The following is an 18,302-nucleotide window of genomic DNA, read 5'->3' on the forward strand; positions in this document are numbered from 1 at the left end:
TCTCCTTTTTCATTTCTAATTCTGTTGATTTGAGTCTTCTCCCTTTTTTTCTTGATGAGTCTGGCTAATGGTTTACGAATTTTGTTTATCTTCTCAAAAAACCAGCTTTTAGTTTTATTGATCTTTGCTATTGTTTTCTTTGTTTCTATTTCATTTATTTCTGCTCTGATCTTTAGGATTTCTTTCCTCTGCTAACCTTTACGTTTTGTTTGTTCTTCTTTCTCTAGTTCCTTCAGGTGTAAGGTTAGATTGTTTATTTGAGATTTTTCTTGCTTTGAGGTAGGCTTGTATAGGTATAAACTTCCCTCTTAGAACTGCTTTTGCTGCATCCCATAGATTTTGGGTCGTCGTGTTTTCATTGTCATTTGTCTCTAGGTGTTTTTTGATTTCCTCTTTGATTTCTTCAGTGATCTCTTGGTTATTTAGTAACGTATTGTTTAGCCTCCATGTGTTGTGTTTTTTACATTTTTTTTGCCTGTAATTCATTTCTAATCTCATAGCATTGTGGTCACAAAAGATGCTTGATATGATTTCAATTTTCTTAAATTTACTGAGGCCTGATTTGTGATCCAAGAGGTGATCTATCCTGGAGAATGTTCCATGCGCACTTGAGAAGAAAGTGTAATCTGCTGTTTTTGGATGGAATGTCCTATAAATATCAATTAAATCTATCTGCTATTGTGTCATTTAAAGCTTCTGTTTCCTTATTTATTTTCATTTTGGATGATCTGTCCATTGGTGTAAGTGAGGTGTTAAAGTCCCCCACTCTTATTGTGTTACCGTCAATTTCCTGTTTTATAGCTGTTAGCAATTGCCTTATGTATTGAGGTGTTCCTATGTTGGGTGCCTATATATTTATAATTGTTATATCTTCTTCTTGGATTGATCCCTTGATTCCTTTAGCATTTGTTGTAGAGCTGGTTTGGTGGTGCTGAATTCTCTTAGCTTTTGCTTGTCTGTAAAGCTTTTGATTTCTCCATGGAATCTGAATGAGATCCTTGCCGGGTAGAGTAATCTTGGTTGTAGGTTCTTCCCGTTCATCACTTTAAGTATATCATGCCCCTCCCTTCTGTCTTGTAGAGTTTATTCTGAGAAATCAGCTGTTAACCTTATGGGAGTTCCCTTGTATATTATTTGTCATTTTTCCCTTGCTGCTTTCAATAATATTTCTTTGTCTTTAATTTGTGCCAATTTGTTTACTGTGTGTCTCAGAGTGTTTCTCCTTGGGTTTATCCTCTATGGGACTCTCTGGGCTTCCTGGACTTGGGTGGCTATTTCCTTTCTCATGTTAGGGAAGTTTTCAACTATAATCTCTTCAAATATTTTCTCTAGTCCTTTCTCTCTCTCTTCTCCTTCTGGGATCCCTATAATGCAAATGTTGTTCCGTTTAATGTTGCCCCAGAGGTCTCTTAGGCTGTCTTCATTTCTTTTGATTCTTTTTTCTTTATTCTGTTCCGCAGCAGTGAATTCCACTGTTCTGTCTTCCAGGTCACTTATCCGTTCTTCTGCCTCAGTTATTCTGCTATTGATTCCTTCTAGTGTAGTTTTCATTTCAGTTATTGTATTGTTCATCTCTGTTTGTTTGTTCTTTAATTCTTCTAGGTCTTTGTTAAACATTTCTTGCATCTTCTCGATCTTTGCCTCCATTCTTTTTCTGAGGTCCTGGATCATCTTCACTATCATTATTCTGAATTCTTTATCTGGAAGGTTGCCTATCTCCACTTCATTTAGTTGTTTTTCTGGGGTTTTATCTTGTTCCTTCATCTGGTACATAGCCCTCTACCTTTTCATCTTGTCTTTCTGTGAATGTGGTTTTTATTCCACAGGCTGCAGGATTGTAGTTCTTCTTGTTTCTGCTGTCTGCCCTCTGGTGGATGTGGCTATCTAAGAGGCTTGTGCAAGTTTCCTGATGGGAGGGAGTGGTGGTGGGTAGAGCTGACTGTTGCTGTGGTGGGCAGAGCTCAGTAAGACTTTAAGCCGCTTGACTGCTCATGGGTGGGCCTGGGTTCCCTCCCTTTTGGTTGTTTGGCCCGAGCCTACCTGGTCTCTTTGGTGGGGCTAATGGCGGACTCTGAGAGGGCTCATGCCAAGGAGTACTTCCCAGAACTTCTGCTGCCAGTGTCATTGTCCCCACGGTGAGCCACAGCCACTGCCTGCCTCTGCAGGGGACCCTCCAACACTAGCAGGTAGGTCTGGTTCAGTCTCCCCTGGGGTCACCGCTCTTTCCCCTGGGTCCTGATGCACACACTACTTTGTGTGTGACCTCCAAGAGTGGAGTCTCTGTTTCCCCCAGTCTTGTCAAAGTCCTGCAATCAAATCCCACTAGGCTTCAAAGTCTGATTCTCTAGGATTTCCTCCTTCTGTTGCTGGACACCCAGGTTGGGAAGCCTCATGTGGGGCTCAGAACCTTCACTCCAGTGGGTGGACTTCTGCGGTATAAGTGTTCTCCTATCTGTGAGTCACCCATCCAGCAGTTACGGGATTTGATTTTACTGTGATTGCGCCCCTCCTACCGTCTCATTGTGGCTTCTCCTTTGTCTTTGGATGTGGGGTATCTTTTTTGGTGAGTTCCAGTGTCCTCCTGTAGATGATTGTCCAGCAGCTAGTTGTGATTCTGGTGTTCTTGTGAGAGGGAGTGAGAGTACGTCGTTCTACTCCGCAATCTTGGTTCCAATCCTCGCCTCCTGCATTCTTAAGGTTCTCAAATTTACAGACCTAGAACAGAGGAAATAAATAAATAAAAATATCCAGATATTGTTGATTCTGCTTTGATTAAATTTTATTCCAGATTATAGCAGAGGTGCCCTATATGTCAATAACAGGAACCTTGGGCAGATGAGATGTTGACACAGACATTTTAAGATTATAATACATTAAGCTGATCAGGCAGCTTATTAGAGAGATTAAGATCAAAGACAGACTCTATTAACCAATCAGATGTTTTGAGGACAGCTATAAATGTAAACATTAGCGAGGTTGGGGCAAAGGTCCCTTCTTGACAGATTTATATTTCTTATCATGATGAAATTTCTGCCTAGTGTGCATTTAAGAAGTTCACCAGTTACATCATTTTTTTTTTAAAGTTTATTTTTGATATGGACCATTTTTAAAGTCTCTATTGAATTTGTTACAATATCGCTTCTGGGTTTTTTTGTGTTTTTTTTTGTCTTGGTTTTTTGGCCACAAGGCATGTGGGATCTTAGCTCCCCAACGAGAGATCGAACCTACACCCCCTGCATTGGAAGGTGAAGTCTTACCCACTGGACTGCCAGAGAAGTCCCCACCAGTTACACCTTGATTTTTAACTACAATAGTTTATTGTTATATTATCCTTAATTTTGAGACAATGCTGCTTGTTTTACTTGTTTGTTTTAAGAAATTTTATTTCCTCATTGTTACAGGAAGTTCAGTTTGAATTAACTCATCAAACTGTAACTGATCTTATTGTAATTACTCAACAAGTATAAAGGACTCTCCATATTCTCTTGGAGTTAGGAAAAATACATCTATTTTCTTCCTTTCATGGGCTATGATTGTAAAATAAATCGTGATTTTTATCAGAGTCTTCCTTTCCTGGTATTTATCTTGAAAAAAATATCAACCTAAACAAAAGTAGAATGAACGATACTATGAACCTCCATGTACCCATTATCCAGATTCAATAATCATCAAGAAGTTGCCACAGTTTAGCACGCTTTAAAATCCAAGCATAGTGGAGGCCGCGACCACCGCGCCTGCGCCGGCCTCGGCGGCGCGCGCGCTCCCGCCGGTTGGCCGCCTCCTTAGCTGCCGCCGCCTCCGTCTCCGCGCACGCGCCCCCAGACCCGGCCCGAGGCCTCGGCCCGCGCCACCTGGCTCGCCGCCCCCCGGCCCAGCGGGCCCCGGCTCGGCCGCGCAGCATGCAGCAGCAACAGCCGCGGCGGCGGCGACGGCGGCGGCTCTGAGGTGAGGCGGCGGGGGCGCGGGCCGGGCGGCGGCGGGGGGCGGGGGGCGCGGGCGGTCGGTGCCCCGCGGCCCCACGCGGGTCCCGGGCGCGGCGAGGGGCGCGGCGCCTTTGTCCCGCCCGGTCCGGCGCGGCCGGCGCTGCAGCGGCCCTTTTGTGTGCAGATGGTGGACGCGGGCGGCTGCCCGGCCGGGGAGGGCTGGAGGAGGATGGAGGCCGCGCCCGACGGCGCCGTGGACATCGTGCCGCTGGACCGCTACGACCCGGCGCGGGCCAAGATCGCCGCCAACCTGCAGTGGATCTGCGCCAAGGCCTATGGCCGAGGTGGGCCGGGGGCGCGGGGGAGGGGCCGGGCCTTTGTGCAGTGTCCCCCGCGTGCGGGGCGCGGAGGCGCGGGCTGGCCCGCTGCGCTCTGCGCTCGCGTCGGGGGGCGCGCGGGTCCTGCAGGTGCGGCCAGGGAGCGGCGCTCCCCTGCGCTCGCGGGCGGAACCTCTCCTGTTCGGGCGGGTCGGGCGGGAGTCCAGGGCAGAAACCCTCGACCCCGGCCTTTCTCGATTCTTACCAAATGTCAGGTGTGGAATTCCCTAACGAGCATTCCTTTTAAATGGGTAGGGCTTCATTCCAATCATTACCTTCGGTTAATTCCTGTTTCGAAGAACTAGATAATCTTGTTATTGGTCAGGCCCTAATATGCTTAGTGGATTGAGACGCTCCGATTTCCAGTTCTTGGAATCTTACAGATCGAGTGATTCTCCTGATTGCTTGGCTTCGAAGGCTGTCTTTGATTAATTTCAGGTGCTTCCTTTCAGGTACAAAATTAAGAGTGCCGTGTAATCTTTCTTTAAATTTGAAGCATTTGTTTAAAAATTGCCTCTGTTCTGGTGAAAACGCTCCTGTTTGTAGCGTGAGACCGAAGTGGAGAGAGAACCGTTTCAGAAGAGAGTCTGGTTGACTGGTTTTGAAAACTTGCTGAGCGGGCGTTTCCCGGTGACAGGATCTCACCGGTTGGAGTGGCCTGTGCGACGGATGGACTTATTCATGAGGATAAACACGCCCTGCAAGTCCTAGGGATTAAACGCAGCGCCTCATTTTAAGTTGGTTTTATAGCATGCAAGGAGAGTTTCCCCTTTATTTTGTAGTTTTCAGTGTTACGGTTCTTTTTTATACTTCCACCAAGCTTTATCCAGTTCCGTCTAGTGTGATGGGGAAACAGTGATTTTGGAAAAATAACGGAATTGATGAAAAGCACGTATGAAGTTTTAGAGTTAGGGACAGTGAACGAGTCATCCAGAGCGGCCGCTGAAGTATGGAGCGGCCAGTTTAAGGAAAAGGCCGTGACGGTTGAGCTTCGCAGGGCAGTGTGCGCGGCTGTCCCAACTCCGTGGCCTCCCCTTACACCCACCTCATGTCTCGTGTCGGCTGTTGGTTTGCTTTCCTTTATATTTCAGCACATTTGTTTACATCGCTAAACTCTTGTGGTTTAGTTTTACGTGTTTTTGCACCTGTCATAGCGACCGCTTTATTCTCATCAGGTTCTTGGATTCTTCCTAGCTTCCTCCCATCTTCCCCGCCTTGCTTTTCCACTGCTGTGTAGTATTTCACAAGAAGCCTGTTCACCGTTCCTGGGCGCTGGCTGGGTTCCAGTTCTCTGCTCTTAAGCACAGTGCGTTCTTGGGCATGGCTCTTGGGGCACATGTGCAAAGTTTCACTCCTGTGTGTATTTTTAAGATTTTTGCATATGGAGGTGGCTAAGGTTTTGGTACTGAATGCTATATAGACACAGATGCTTTTAAAAAGCCCTCTCGTTGTTTGCTTTCCAATTTCTTAAGCTTAGTGAATGCATTTTTATCTTGTTGCATTTAGCTTTGGCATTCAGCATGGGATTTGTCAGCTTTCTGGCAATAAATATGCATCTCTTTCAGTGTCACTGTTGGATTAGTCGGGTTTTAGTTCCAGTACCAAGTCACTCTTTAATACTTGTTGACTCTTCAGATAATTAATTCAAAAGTTGATATTAAAATTGTCTTTAAAGTTTCGAAGTGACTGAAGGTGTGTATTTATAGAACAGAACGTGAGCAGGAGCTGCAGGAGATGGGAGGCTGTCCGAGGCTCTGCGGCTGGGCTGCACTGCGTTGCCCATCCCTTGGCTGGGGTGTGCTCATCAGACTGATTTCACGAGCTCTGCTTTCCATTCATTTTTGCAAAATGAGAATGCTTTTCCATTCTGTACTTTGCTTCAGGAAGGGGAGCAGGTGTATTTTTTTTTTTTTCTAACTGAGAACTGCTCTTCAAATTTACAAATTTGGGTGATCCCAGTTCAGATGACCGAGAAGGCTCGCCTGGGCTCAGCTGAAGTGATTTCTTCTCTTTAGTTGGCGTGGGGGTCACAGCCTGGAAGGGAGGTTCCCTGCTCCCCAGCGTGGGGTGCTGTCTTTCAGGAGACAGGGTGGGGAGGGGGTTTTGTTAGGATAGTGTGGATTTTTCCCCCCAGAACTCTTCCTACTCCAGGGGCCTATTCTTTGTTTCGTCTTTTGGACGTCTCCATGTGCGTTTCCAGCTTAGTTTTCAGTTAATTAGACATGGCAGTTTCAGTCTGCATGCTTTAATTGTAAATCAGCTTTTGGTGGAGATGATGGTGGAAGTGGCTTAAATCTTTACTTGTTACACAATTGTTCATTAAGTAGCTGAATGAAACCCAGCACCGTTTGTATAGGAACTGAAAGCATGCGGACACTCCAGGGCTAGGTGCTCTGAGGCTGCCTGGTTTTGCGTTTGCCTTTTGGGACTCTCTCTGTGTCCCCAAGGCCACCGTCTGCCATTTGGAGTAAGTGGGGAGGCTCAGGAGAGCTCACCCTTGGCCAGGCCTGGAGGTGGCATATGGTTGTGCAGGAACGTTTCCTCCAGTTTTCTGCATCTGGTGCCACAGCCAAGAACTGTGGGCCGGCTTGTGCTTTTATTTTTAGATTCTTCTCCTCTTTTTTGGGTTAACTCTTGTTTCATGGACAGTGTTTTAATTATTTCCTCAGAAATAATGGATTGGATATGTGGAAAGTTGTTCACTTAAAAGGTGGGGTATCTTTTTTGGTGAGTTCCAGTGTCCTCCTGTAGATGATTGTCCAGCAGCTAGTTGTGATTCTGGTGTTCTTGTGAGAGGGAGTGAGAGTACGTCGTTCTACTCCGCAATCTTGGTTCCAATCCTCGCCTCCTGCATTCTTAAGGTTCTCAAATTTACAGACCTAGAACAGAGGAAATAAATAAATAAAAATATCCAGATATTGTTGATTCTGCTTTGATTAAATTTTATTCCAGATTATAGCAGAGGTGCCCTATATGTCAATAACAGGAACCTTGGGCAGATGAGATGTTGACACAGACATTTTAAGATTATAATACATTAAGCTGATCAGGCAGCTTATTAGAGAGATTAAGATCAAAGACAGACTCTATTAACCAATCAGATGTTTTGAGGACAGCTATAAATGTAAACATTAGCGAGGTTGGGGCAAAGGTCCCTTCTTGACAGATTTATATTTCTTATCATGATGAAATTTCTGCCTAGTGTGCATTTAAGAAGTTCACCAGTTACATCATTTTTTTTTTAAAGTTTATTTTTGATATGGACCATTTTTAAAGTCTCTATTGAATTTGTTACAATATCGCTTCTGGGTTTTTTTGTGTTTTTTTTTGTCTTGGTTTTTTGGCCACAAGGCATGTGGGATCTTAGCTCCCCAACGAGAGATCGAACCTACACCCCCTGCATTGGAAGGTGAAGTCTTACCCACTGGACTGCCAGAGAAGTCCCCACCAGTTACACCTTGATTTTTAACTACAATAGTTTATTGTTATATTATCCTTAATTTTGAGACAATGCTGCTTGTTTTACTTGTTTGTTTTAAGAAATTTTATTTCCTCATTGTTACAGGAAGTTCAGTTTGAATTAACTCATCAAACTGTAACTGATCTTATTGTAATTACTCAACAAGTATAAAGGACTCTCCATATTCTCTTGGAGTTAGGAAAAATACATCTATTTTCTTCCTTTCATGGGCTATGATTGTAAAATAAATCGTGATTTTTATCAGAGTCTTCCTTTCCTGGTATTTATCTTGAAAAAAATATCAACCTAAACAAAAGTAGAATGAACGATACTATGAACCTCCATGTACCCATTATCCAGATTCAATAATCATCAAGAAGTTGCCACAGTTTAGCACGCTTTAAAATCCAAGCATAAATTTAGCTTTATGTTTAACAGTGCAAATCAGTCCCTTGAAGGAGCTGCCTCTCAGGTCCAAGGGCACTGACAGCTCAGGTATCTACCTCCATGCAGAGACAGAGCTATTCTCTCCCCAGGGCACACCTCAGGGTATTTCTACTTCTAATTTTAATTTTTCTTTATTTTTATGCTTCATTGGTTATGTGGGTTTTTTAAAATTATTATTACACATATAGTATGTACACACTGTAATCCATCATACACTACATGGAGTTATTATTTTTTCTTTTTTTTAAGTTCCCAGTCTCTTCTTACCTCTGAGGTTACTGCTGTTCATATGAACAGGTTGATTTGTATCATTCAATGCTTTTCTGCATATCCACACAATTATGTGCAAATACATGTTATCAGTTATTAAGCCCTTGTCTCTCAGCTCCAACCTCCCTCTGTGTTTTGTGATGCTGGAATTGTGACTCTGCAAACCACATTTCTCCTTTACTCCCTAGCTTCCTATCAGGAACCTTGTTTCCTTCCGGTTTGCTAATGGACCCCATGAGAATCACTTGACCAATACTCTTCAGTCCTGCAGCCACAGCCATGGCCCCAGACAGTAGCTGAATACAACTTAAAGTTTTCCAACAACTGCGGAACAAGAGACATCACACCTCCTAACCTAGAGTTCTCCAGGTTCTCTTTCAGTTATCTGGTTAGCAAACTGGTGCCGAGTTCACCATTATTTTATATTTAATCATATATAAAATCATATAATCATATATAAAACTATATTATTTCTCTCTTCTGACAACTAGACCCTGACTGACACAGAAATATACATATGTTGGAATTTTTTCTTCTCCTTATTTCTGTATGGTTTACAATAAATGGGATAATCCATGCCCATTACTTTGCATCTTGCATTTTTCACTTAATGTTTCATGGACATCTTTCCAGATCAACATACGTGTAACTCTAAGTAAGTCTTCTCAATAGCTGCATAATATTTCATTATATGGACAGAATGTAATCTATTCAACCATTCATGTGTTGATGGATGTACAAGTCCTGATTTCTGCTATTACCAAAAATTGCTACAATAGACATCCTTGTTCATATATCCCTTTACACTAATACATTTGTTTCTATTAAAAAATTACTGAACGTGGAATTGCAGTGTCATTGAATAACAGTGACATCCCATGTACCGAGCCAAATTGGCCATACTCTTCAGTATATCACACACTATCATTACCAGTTCATTCAATGCCCTTCTTTTGTTTTATATATTTGTTTTATATATATTTGTTTTATATTTTCCTCTGTTACTGCTATTTCCTTTTCTTTTCTATAAGCCCCCATTCTAGCGTCCTTTCCATGGCCACCTTATACCTAACAAAACTTTCCTGATTGTTTTAAAAATATCCTTTTACAGTTGGTTTATTTGAATCAGAATCCAAACAAAGTCTACAGCATTGTATTTTGTCTGTTCTGTCTCTTGATTCTCTCAGTTTATAAAAGTGCCCTCTCACCTTCTCAACTACCCCTTTCTGCCCTGCCATGCCATTTATTTGTTGAAATAAATGATTGTTTGTCTTACAGAATATTCCACATTCTGGACTTGGTTGATTGTTTCCTTTTAGTATTGCTTAACTTGTTCTTCTTTTCTCATTTTTTGTAGACTGAAAGTTAGATAAAGCCTTGATTATATTTAGCTCAATTTTTTTTGTGTGGAGGATTCTTCATAGGTGGTGAGGTATACTTCATATTACATGATTGTCCTTAATGTCAAGTTGTTCCACTCACAATGACACTGAGATTGGTGCATGAATTCAAGTATTGTCAGCCTGATCCATTCATTATAAAGTTCCCCATCAGCCTTTCACCTAATAGTTTTAGCAGCCATTAATGAACATTCCTTAGAGCCACTGTCTCATTAAGGCTTACAAAAATGGTGACTTTCTTATTCTATTATTCCTTCTGCATTTATTAACTAAAATTCCTCAACGAAGAATCTTCCCTTATCAACTATTTAGTTACCCTAAAACACAGTTCAAACAGAAAAGAGAGGCTGGTACCTTTTCTTAAGCAGTAGATTTAACTTGTCCAATTCTTCCTATGATATTGGTATTTGGAGGTTTTTAAACTTTTACTTATTTATATATTGCTAGAAAAAATTCCTTCCCTCTAGATTTTCAGTTTATTACCATGGAGTGCACAAAATATTCTTGTATAACTCTTCTGACTTCTACCATATCTCCTTTTTCAAACTTTAAAGTGGTTTGTGTATACATATGTATGTGTATATATGGGTGTGTGTGTGTGCATCTGTGTTTGTATTTTAATTTATCTTTACAAAGAACCAGTTTAGGTTTATATATATTTTTGGTGACCCCAGAAGTTATTTTCCCTTCTATAGGTCACTTCCTAAGTGATTCCAAGTACTCACATTTGTTTCACATTTGGAGCTAGTCTGGACGGTGGGTAGGGAATTTCTTAGGTAATTTATAGTTCCAAATTACCTTTCTGGTTCGTTTCCTCTGCACAGATTCAACTTCTAGTACCTAATTTTACTATACAGAGCCAAATTAGAAATCATCAGGAAAAAATTCCTCTGCTTTTCACCTCTCGTCAACAAATTTATTTGCAGTCTTGCCTTTTTTTTCTTTTTTTCAGGTTTTCAAAGAGGTTTATTGCCAACGGGAGGAGCAGCCTGCCTGCGAGTCTGGCGGCCCGCCGAGGGCACCGCTGCCTTTGTTTCTCCCTCGGGTCTCAGGCACGCCGGGCGTGGGCAGAGGCGCGGCCGCGGGGTCCTGGGGCTCGCTCGCCAGCCTCTGCCCGGCGCACATGCACTGAGCATCTGGAAGACGGCGAGGGGCACCACGTTCAGCTTCAGCAGGGCCGTCAGGATCTTGCACACGTCGGAGTCCATGGCGCCGCCCGCCGCCTGCGCCAGCTTGAACAGCTCCGTCTCCTCGGCCCCCAGCACCTTCTTCCGCCGCAGCGCCAGCTTCTGCCCCCCTCCAGCCCCGGGGGCGCCCCCGGCCCGGGCCCCGCGCCCGCGCCCGCGCGGCCGTCTGCGGACGGCAGAGGGTGCGTGCCCGCATTCTTGCCTTTTTTAAAAAACTCTATTCCCATTCCCTCTCACTACAGTGAAAGTTGGTAATTATTCAACTAGGCATTGCATCTATCCCTCCCACATTCTTACAGACCTTGAGTCATTAATGAATGATTCTCAATTATCACTCAATTCTATCAACTGACTTCGTTCAGTCTGTCAACAGGCTTAAGTCTCTCCCATCTTAGTCGAACAGACACCTCCCTTTATCCTATGTTCCCTTCTAGTTACCTCTGTATGTCTTTTCTTCTCATTACAGCCAGCCCACTGAAAACATAATCTATTGTTTCCACTCATAATCTTTCCTCCACCCCCATTACTTCCCCAAATCTCCTCTTGCCAAAGTCAGCAGCGGTTTCTTCCTTGCTGAAGAACAGTGCACTCACCACAGCATCTGATGCTCTTGAACTCCTTGATAATGCTTTCCTTTCTCCACTTTCTTGGACCCCACCCTCACACTTTTCCTGATTTTTCTTCTACTTTTCTGGCCATTCCTTCTTAGCTTCCTCTGCAGATTCCTCTTTCTTTCTGGAAGAGAGAAGTCCTTCAGATGTCAGACTTCCCATTGTCCTTAGCCTTCTTTTCCCACTTACCCTGGAAGAAAATGGCACCAATTAATCTTTACCGGGAGATGGCTTCCAGAGTTGAACTCTGGTCCAAAACATTCTGATAAGGTCTTCTGTGTCCACATTGGACTTGCCTAGATGTCCTAGAGGCACCACAAAGGCAAAATGTCCAAATCTGAACTCATAATTTTTCCTCAAAACTTGTTTTTCCTCCCATCCTTCCCTCTTGATAAATGGTACTGCCATCTATCCAGTGATCCATGCCAGAGATCTGATGTGATGGCATGAGATAGTATGATTACAAAACAGAAAAGCCACTCGATATTGCAAGTAAAAAGAAGATTTATCATATGCTTAAGGATAATTTCATGGAAGGCATTTATAAGAATTATAATCAGGTCTCAAAGGAATCTCCTCAAAATCTCTATCTCCCAAGTTCACTTGAATTTTTTTTAAAGTTTTTATTTTTTTGGCTTTCATCTGTTTCCTCCCTCTGTGAACTAGATTTTTCTGCTAATATATGGCTCACTAAGACTAACACCAATCCAGCATGACCTTTCAGGGAAAGCTCACAACAGCATTTCCCTGTTCATACCAGGAGAGAGTCAGATTGCCCCAACCTACCCAACTCAAGTGGTGCAAACATGTCTGCCTATGTCCTCTGCCTTAGCTGCATCTGTAGATGAGAACAGATGCTTTTTCGAATGCGTTGTGGGAAAGCTAGGCTGTACGTCGAGAGTTAGTCCTTGACTTTTTACTCTTCAGACACCCTCACATCTAAGAAATAATGATGAAGCTCTGTCAAGTCTACTTTTCTAATATTTTCCAAATCTAGCCACTTCTCTTCATTCCCCTCTCTCACTTCTCTAGTTAAGGCTGCCCTTTCCTAGGTCCTTCCAATGTATCCCTATATTCAGTCTCTCTTTCTTCACATCCATCCTCTACACTGCAGCCAGAGTGACCTTTTGAAAGTACCAATATGATAACGTCACTTCTTTACTTAAATCTTTTCATAGAACATGTCAAGGCTGACACCTGACATGTCAAGGTGTCTGTATGTCAATTCAAACTCCTTATTATGACTATATTAGTTTCCCAGGGCTGATGTAACAGATTACCACAAACTTCATGACTTAAAACCATGGAAGTTTATTCTTTTACAGTTCTGGAGGCTAGAAGTCCAAAATCAAGATGTTGGCACGGCCATGCTTCCTCTGAAATCTCTTGGGAAGAATACTTTGTCACCTTTTTCTAGATTCTGATGACTCCTGGCAATCTTTGGCATTCCTTGGCTTGAGCTGCATCATTCCAAACTCTGCCTTCATCTTCACATGGCCTTCTTTTCTGTATGTCTGAGTCCTCTCCTCTTCTTATAAGGACACCAGTCACTGAATTCAGGGCCCACCCTAAATCCAGAATGACTTCATCTGAGATCCTTAACTAATTACATCAGCAAAGACTCTATTTCTAAATAACCTCACATTCTGAGGTTCCAGGTAAATATGAATTTTGGGGGGAATACTTCTCAGCCCACTACAATGGCCTACAGGTGTCTTTTATGATGATATGATATGGTGTCTACTCATCTCTCCAGCCTCATCTCTTATCATTCTCCAGCTCTCATATAATCTCTAGTCATAGTAAACCCCTTGCAATTCTGGAACCACAAGATGCTCTTTCTTACTTCTGGATTTTTTCATTTCCTGCCCACTTCTGTTTAGAATGTCCTTGCAGTCTACCTTTGCCTGGGTCTTACTATTTTTCAGATTCAGCTGCTCTAGGAAGTTTTCCCAAATCTCACCCATCATTGCCGTATGCTCTCCTTACCCCAAATTCCCATTTTACCTTCCATTTACCTCAATCATAGCGTGTATCCCACTATTTAGTAATTTTAATTGTCTCACTTCTCCTGTAGGTCTCTTTTCTCAATTCTTTGCCACCCAAACAATCAGTAAGGGACCAATCATTTCTTGTTTTCTTTTCATTTGCTTTTGTATTCTCACTGCCTAACACAGTGCCTAAAAGGCACTCTACAAGTGATTATAGAATGAATGAATGAATGTCTTTGAAAAGTGGTTCACACATGGTAAGAATTTCCAGGTGTTAAAGCTGATATGCAATAGCATCTGTGGTGGTTTCTTTATTCAGATTTGTCCTTTAGAGAGAATAATAACTTCGTCTGAGAAAATTGAGGGAAGCACTCCATGAATATTGAATATTATATTAGGCAGTATTAAATTACCCCATTTAGTTTTGGTGTTGCATGTGTTGAAAACCCACTTTGATCTGACCATAGCCCTATTCATTTTGATTATCCTTAGATCAAATAATGTAAGATTCTCAATTACAGTCATAAATTTGAATGATGGAATTACCATATGAATGGGTTTGAATTCCGTATTAATATTAACCTTAAAAAAATTGTGTGAGTTTTTTCTAAAGAGAAGAAAAGCCTCTATTGAAATTGGAAAATGTGTATACCTACAAGTGAAAGAACTTGAAATAGAGCCTTAAAGAAAAGAGAAAAGTTAAAGTAGATAGTATTGATTACTTTCAGGTAACTCACCACTCTCATCACCAATAGAATTTAAATTATACAAGCACTTTGAATAAAATGAGGGCAAATGTTATTAAGAAGATCACATTCCTTTTAGTTAATCATTTTTGGAATAAAAGGCTCCCAAGATTCTTGAATGTTTTCCTTTTTGGTTGATATAGCATCAAGGATTACATAAGTGTGTAGCAGGCATACATACTTATATATGAGTTGTCTGAAATAAAAGCGCCTACAAGCTAATTGTGGTGAAGGACATCAACAAGTAGGACATCAACAGTGGGGACAGTTTCTGGAGGCCCTTGGCCTCCTTACGAACCCTGAGACCCAGTCATGAGTAAGTTCTTGTAGCTGTGTTTGAGTTGTAATGACCTGCCAAAGGGCAGCTGGGGAGACCAATGGGATGTGGTGAGGTCCTCCAGACTAACACAAATGCAAGCTCCCAAGAAGCATCAAGAACAAAATAACTCAAAGGTGGAGAAACTGAGCTGCGATGAGACCAAGAAAGGGGAGTTCATGGTGGTCACCTGGTTTTCAGATTGTGCTCTGGGAACCTACTCAGCAAAATGGAAGAGCATGACTTGTAGAGAAAAAGAACTACCCTTTTCCTTCACTTTTCCATCCTTCGTCTCATCTTTCTCTGTATCTTCGGCTCTATCCTCTTTCTTTCTCTTCTCTCTAACTCACACTACTGTCTTTGTTCCTCTCTGGATTACTGGAAAATAGAAATAAAAGCAAAGACAAATCCCTGCTCTTCACATAACCTTTCCCTGTCGCCTATCTCCCTGTGAACAAAGGCCATAGCTGGAAAGAACTAGATATTCTCTTATAACCTTCATTTCTGAAAATCTATTCATTCAGTGTGTTTTTTGTCATTCATTCATTTGTTCAACATTCGACATTTATTGAGCCTCTAATGTTTTAGGTATATAATTTGTCTTCCAGATCAATTATTTTCAATCCCTTTCTTTTTAAGTCATGCAAACTTTTTTTCCAGTAAAAGATTGCTGATGTTCAATATGGAAAACATGAAAACTGCACTGAGTGAACTGGGGGTGGGGAGGGACACAGAACTTGGCCAACTCCTACCCTGCCCTATTCTGCAGCCCCTGAAGGATGCTATGTGGAGCATAGCACACACACCACTGTTCTATAATTAGCACACTCTCATACATTGCATTGGAAATGTGAATTAGTACAACGACTTTGAAAACAGTCTGACACATAAAGTGAAAGATACGCCCACCCAGTTCTACCCCAGGCTATACACCTAAGACTGAAACTCACACATATGAGAACCACAGGACATGTCAGGAGTAAGCACAGTTCATAAGAACCTCAAAATGGACCCAGTTTTTTGTTTTTTTTTTAATGTGTGTGTGTGTGTGTGTGTGTGTGTGTGTGTGTGTGTGTGTGTGGTACGCGGGCCTCTCACTGTTGTGGCCTCTCCCGTTGCGGAGCACAGGCTCAGCGGCCATGGCTCACGGGCCCAGCCGCTCCGCGGTATGTGGGATCTTCCTGGACCGGGGCACGAACCCGTGTCCCCTGCATCGGCAGGTGGATTCTCAACCACTGCGCCACCAGGGAAGCCCTGGACCCAGTTTTAATTTCCATCCACAGTAGAATGGGACTTCCCTTGTGGCGCAGTAGTTAAGAATCCGCCTGCCAATGCAGGGGACATGGGTTTGAGCCCTGGTCCAGGAAGATCCCACATGCTGTGGAGCAACAAAGCCCATGTTCCACAGCTACTGAGCCTGCGCTCTAGAGCCCGCGAGCCACGACTACTGAGCTCGCACGCCTAGAGCCCGTGCTTAACAACAAGAGAAGCCACTGCAATGAGAAGCGCGTGCACCGCAACGAACAGTAGCCTCCTCTCAATGCAACTAGAGAAAGCCCACACATAGCAACGAAGACCCAATGCAGCCCCCCAAAATTAATTAATTTTAAAAAAAACACAGTAGAATGGTTAAGTAAAATCGTGGTAAAGAACAATTACAATGGATAAACTAACTACATGGAGCAATGTGGATGAATGTAACAATGTTTAATGACAGAAACAAGAAAAAAATAATATGGACAATATGGTTGCATTTACATAAAGTTCAAAAGTAGGCAAAACTAAACTATATTATTGAGGAGATGCACACAGAGAAGGTTTGAAAGACTAGAAAGAAGAACAAAGAAGTAATTACTATAAAATCAGGAGAAGTTACTTCCAGGGGAGATGAAAAGGGATGTTACTGGCAAAGGTCACAGGGAGTAGTAGGTGCTTTGGGGATGCTAGCATTGTCTTATCCCTTGCTCTGGGAAGTGATCACACTACTGTTCGTATTATTTCTTGACTTAGTGGGGTGATTATACCTGCATTTGCTTTCTAATTATTCATTAAACATACTTTTATGTTTTACATCTTTTCCATAACATTTCTCTTTTGTTTAAATGGCTAAGCAAACAGAATACCATTGCTCGATTCCAGGGGGGGTGGGGCAGTAGGGAAAGGGACCAACTTTGACGATTTTGGAGTCTCTAGCTCCTGGCACAATGTCTACCCCAGGCGAAAGGTCTATAAATGCTGGCTCAACTAAACTGGCTTAGGCAATGTGACGTGATTTGAAAGAATAAATATCTTGCAGAGCCCACAGGCTACATCTAATATTCTCATCTTTACTCCATGTCAAAGACAAAATGCTGCTGTCGTTCTGTGATTCCGTTTATCTTACTATGCATTATTTAATTTATACTGAATAAAAAATATTTATTTTCTTTGGGGACATCAGTGTTTTTAATTGAGTTTTGTTTGTTTAACTCAGTACTGACCTTTAATTTCAAACTTCATAAAAATTTTTCTAAATCTAGACAAAACAATTGACCTCAGTCTCTAGCCGAGCCAAACACATACTAAAAGTTGGCAGATATAGACACATAGTGTATGTGTGTTCTTGATTTTCCCTGTTTCTCCTTAAAAGATTGACCAAAGGAAACTCTGGTTATTTGTGGGTTAATTTTGTTCTAATTGAGAATTCACTGTATTCTATGTTATGCAACTAAATTAAAATACTTCATTTACTTTAGATAATAGCTACATCTTTCTATTGGTCAATTATTAACGACCAATAAGATTCTTTACCTGGTTTAATCTTATCTATGATAATAACCAATCCTCTGAAATTATTAGCCTCAGATGCAATTACAAAAATGTTGAGATATTTTAATAGTTTTCAATGTTTTTAAACATAGAATTAATTGAAAAAAATAATTTACTTTACATATACTTCATGTATAACGTAGTGGTTTTTTTCAATAGTTTAATTTTATTTATTTGTCATACATGATAGCTGTAACAGCCTTAACATAAATTGAAATAAAATGAAGAAAATTTCACTCATAAGCCCAATGCCACCACAAATCAAACTGTTTGCAGTTTTAATTATACAATTCAGTTCCCTATTTTTTTAATTAATGAGATCATTTTAAAAGATACGTTAGTCTTTGCTCTTCTATAAACTAGAAATAAAAATATTTCATATTTTTCGTTTCCTACTTCGTTCAAAATTATATGTAGGATTGACAACAAATGTTAAAAATTCTATGTATGCTCTTATATTCCATTGTATAAATTGTCCTATGAACATTGACCCATAAGACAGAGATCTGAAATAAAATACGTCAAACATAAACCAAAATGAATAAGTGGTCATGTTTATCTCATATAAATTCTAGAAATAATGTAGGTGTCCTAAGTGATATTATGTTCTCATAAGTTATCCTTGCATCTTCTATCCAATTATTAAATATAAATGACAATTATTTAAAGTATAGAAGAGAAACTTAAAAGCTTTTGCACAGCAAAGGAAACCATAAACAAGACCAAAAGACAACCCTCAGAATGGGAGAAAATATTTGCAAATGAA

General features: G+C 41.5%; 1 pseudogene; it reads right to left on the bottom strand.

Moving 5' to 3' along the window:
- Nucleotides 1-10,843: 10,843 nt before the first annotated feature.
- LOC102988136 (mitotic-spindle organizing protein 2-like) lies at nt 10,844-11,291 on the bottom strand (annotated as a pseudogene).
- Nucleotides 11,292-18,302: the final 7,011 nt, after the last annotated feature.

The sequence above is a fragment of the Physeter macrocephalus genome, chromosome 8, assembly GCF_002837175.3.
Source record: "Physeter macrocephalus isolate SW-GA chromosome 8, ASM283717v5, whole genome shotgun sequence".
NCBI classification, from domain to species: domain Eukaryota; kingdom Metazoa; phylum Chordata; class Mammalia; order Artiodactyla; family Physeteridae; genus Physeter; species Physeter macrocephalus.